The sequence below is a fragment of the Monopterus albus genome, unplaced genomic scaffold (assembly GCF_001952655.1).
Source record: "Monopterus albus unplaced genomic scaffold, M_albus_1.0 scaffold118.1, whole genome shotgun sequence".
Classification (NCBI taxonomy): Eukaryota; Metazoa; Chordata; class Actinopteri; order Synbranchiformes; family Synbranchidae; genus Monopterus; species Monopterus albus.
This window is the reverse complement of record NW_018127998.1, coordinates 286,548-291,054: the sequence shown is the minus strand read 5'-3', so window position 1 is coordinate 291,054 and position 4,507 is coordinate 286,548.

Sequence of the window (4,507 nt, the reverse complement as noted above, 5' to 3'; positions counted from 1 at the left end):
AAACGGGAAGTAATGAAAGCATGAATAAGCGTCTCAAAATGCTGTCTAGAGACAAATGCTTTTACTTTAGCCAACTGTCTGAGGTGAAAGAAACTAGATTTAATGACAGCTGCAATTTGGCTGTCGAATCTTAAATCTGGATCCATCTTAATACCTAAATTTAAAATATTCTTTTTATTATAATGAGCCAATGAGCCCAAGTCAACAGATGGTGAACCAACAGAATCACCAAATACTATCACCTCAGTCTTATCCTCATTCAGCTTTAAAAAGTTAAAAGCAAGCCAAGATTTAATGTCATCCAGACATTCAAGAAGTGTGCTAACGGAAGAGCTCATCTTATTAACCGGTAGGTAAAGCTGGCAATCATCCGCATAAAAATGAAAGGAAACACTGTGATTCCTGAGTATAGTACCAAGTGGGAGAAGGTAAAGGGAAAAAAGAAGGGGTCCAAGGACCGAGCCTTGTGGTACCCCATACACAAGGGGCTCAGAGGAAGATACAGCATCTCCTAGTTTCACACAGAAGGATCTATCCTTAAGATAAGATCGAAACCATTCCAAAGCTATCCCCCGGATACCCACCCAGTGCTCCAAACGAGAAATAAGGATATTGTGGTCCACTGTGTCAAAAGCAGCGGTCAAATCTAAGAGCACTAGGACCACACAATTCCCTGAGTCAGTAGCAAGAAAAATGTCATTTAAGACTTTCACCAAGGCTGACTCAGTACTATGCTGGGTTTTAAACCCTGATTGAAAAGTCTCAAGAATATTGTGCTCATCTAAGAAAGCCAGTAACTGAGCATAAACTATCTTTTCAAGGACTTTGGAGAGAAATGGCAAATTTGAGATGGGCCTAAAATTTGAGAACACTGTGGGATCCAGACCAGGTCTCTTAATCAGCGGCCGCACCACGGCATGTTTAAACATCTTTGGAACCAGGCCAGAGGATAAACTGCTATTAATAATGGAGAGAACAAATGGCCCCACAACTGGAAAGATTTCCTTTAAAAAACGAGGAGGAACAGCATCATTTGGGGAACCAGAGGGATTCAGTCGCCCAACAACCTCCTGACAATACGATAAGAACACACACTCAAACTGGTCAAAGACAGCAGAGCAGGGACGAGAAACAGAAAAATCGTAAACAGGAGGTAAAATTTGAGCTCTGGTAGAAAGAACCTTATCATTAAAGCAGAATAAAAATTTTTGACATGCACAGTTCAAAACTGAGAAGTGACCTAAGGCATTACAGAAGGAGGTTGAGTTGAAAATGGAGGAAAAAAAAATTAGAAAGACATGGAAAAGAGTGAGAAAAAGGAGCTACAAAAACAGGAAAAGGAGGAGAAAAGAGAAGTGGGAGAGGAAGGAGAGAGAATGACAATAGAGGAGGTGTCTGAGGAAGGATGAGGACGGGACAGAGCGCAAAAAGTCGCCGCTGGAGGCATGGCTGAGGAAGAGACAACAACCAGGTAACAGAGCAGTTTACACTGCAGCAGGTCACTCACACAGCGGTAGAACACAACATAGATAACCACCCTAAATTAAAAATCGGGAGACTAGAAATAATATTTAAGAAACCCAATTGGGTGCATGTGTTGTAAAAAAAAAAGAGAGCAGGTAAAAAAAAAGGGGACAAAATGGTGGGAAATAAAAAGATACAATTTCTAAAAAGATCTTAGTAACCAACTAGAAACAGCCTGGCAACCACTTGATCAAGCAAGTCCAGCAATTTTGTAGAAACCACCTGGATGACTGAGAGGAGAGACACTGTGCCTGGTCTTAAACCATTCACACTTGGCCTCTCCCAGTTCAACCTAATTTAGTCAAGGCTAACCTAAACAGGTATATTTAAAAGAAAGAAGAACAAATAAAGAGAGATACTAAGGGAAAAGGCAAATGTGACCAAACAGATGTCAAGACAAGTCAAATATCCAGAAAGACTTTAGTACCTGCACAGACGCAGTCAGTTAGCACTGTGCAGTCTCCTAACCTGACCTGTGCCAACCCAGACTAACCTAATCGAGCCTCACATAATGTGACTCCACTTACATGAACCTAAGCTAAATGAGTCTGGCCTACCTTAAACTTACTTTTATATACAGTACTTGCTGATGTTTTAATCATTCAAATTTGGCTATGTGGTTGTCATGTAACAAACTCAGAACACAGAAACTCAGAACTCAGAGCAGGAATGTGTATCCCAGGTAATGAACACGTGCCTCAGTGGGTTCGGAATGATAAAACGTCTCGTATTCCAAGAACAGAAATGAGGCAGCCACCGTAGCTGCCCATATAAAATATGCTCATGAAATGTGGTTGTAACACTTACTGTAGTATTGTACTGAAGCTTATGTTCTTCAGTTTGAAAAAGTACAGCTAAGCTTCTCCAGTTCCAACAGTGGACAGCATTATAATGTTATAATGATCTGTTACATATTCTGTAGCTTCACCTTTATTTGGCTGTGCCCCCACAGCTCAGCTCACATTCACTCTCTCCTTCTCATTTTCCCCAACATGTTGTCTCAGATATGTAATGAAATCTTGGAAAAGGTTACATCTCTAAAACAGGGCAATCATATTAAAAGCTAATGGATACATAAAATCCAGAGCTCATACAGTACTGTAGGTGATGATTAATCAACTGCTAAAATGCACTGGGTTTAAATCAGTTTAGACTGAAATAATCCCCAGCCAGCCGCTGTTATTCTCCTCTGGGCAATTTAGTAAGAAAATACAATTATGGCCTATGAGTTACACCTCACTGAGTCATCTCACTTCTGCGTTCCTCCAGTGTACCAAACCATGCCTGTAAGCCTCAGTGTGTGCCTGCCACAGCCCTCGTTCAGAAATGACATGATTAAAACATTAATGACATTATATATACATTAGTCTAGAATGGAACCTTTAAAACTCTTTATGTACAGTAAAATCTAGTGTGTGTCTCTATATTGAATTCAGTAGATTGACTGATATTTCTGACTTCATCGCATATGCTGGGTCTTAGTTTATATAGCTCTGGACTCTGTTCTTGCTTTTTTTAAACATCAAGCACATAGTTTGAGGGCTGGGCGTAATCTCACACGCGGCTTCTTTTCAACTTAATCAATAAACAATATCTCAATCAGCAATTTCTTTGCTTTAATTGCGACTACATCAAATGTTCCTACATCACTTGTCGAGAAGCAGTGCAATAAAATAGTTACAAATGTGTATTGCCAAAGAAGTGGAATTCTTTCCTTGTATCTGGGGTTTTACAGAGTGGTCTAAATGTGTTGATGTGGTTTCACTCTGCGTTCTCAATGCTGAATGCAACCTGTTTGTGGCTGCAGTAACATATCTGCATATCATGTAAACAGTAAAATTTAGGTCAGTGCTGGCCCTTATTGGATCTTCATTTTCTATGTGATAAGTTTGTGGCAGTCCAAACTAGGAAATTTAAATGACTCTTAGGGTTGTTCTATCATAAACAAATGGACTGAGTAGACTGAGGCAGGCCTTCTTTATACTGTATAGGGATTTTAATACTTGCAACAAAGGAGCATTCATTACATTTCACTTGCATGACAGCAATGTTCAGAGAAGCACTCTCAGAGCCTATTTATAGAGTCACATGTAGACAATACATTCTTCTGCAAGGTGCATTTGCTTGTCTAACATTTTTTTACACAGATGGCCTTAGGTCTGTATTTCATGTACTCTCTTTGGCCAGTGGACTATGGGCTCAGGAAGTTGTAAGTAATGTTCAGAGTGCTGTACTGAATTTTGATAAACTGGTAACATGAACCATTACAGCTGAACAACCTTTCTTCATAATAACAGTGCAATATAATTTAAGGTAGTGAATAATGAACATTGAATTCAACGTCTAGGTTGAGTTTAGTCTTAATATTTTGTCTTTGTTCACCGGGAGAGGCAAGACCATCTGACAATTGGTACCTCCTAGAAGTGCGGTGGCTCAGAATGTAGTACCACTGTCGGTTTGTGTCCACGAACAGAGCTGATGTCTTGATTAAACAGTATCCTGTCAATATAAAAAAAAATAGGTGTAGGTCTGGAAAACTCATCATGGTAACTTGATCTGGTTCAGGAACAAAAATGAATTTTTTAAATTTTATTTCTGATGTCACTGTTCATACCTCAATTGAAAAGTCCCATCTCCACCCCAGAATCCTCCTGGAATCTGTCATTTGAGTTCATTTATAATTTGAATCTATGTACAAAGAGAGGGAAAATTATCATTCCCACTTCCCGTTGTGCTGAACTAGGTGCTTCTTTGCAGAAACTGACATGGTCAGAGCCTAAACAACCAAACATTAATGCTGAATATATCCATCCATTGTTTAAACTGCTTATCCAGTAGACTAGAGGCCTGTGGGGGGCCTGGAGTCAATCAATTGCTCCCCTGACAATCACCACCCTTCCCTCCAGCCCCCACCTCTAACGATCTGTGAAAAGGATGTGCGTGGCAAAAGATCAGAAAAGGCACCAGGCCCAGATGGTGTGAC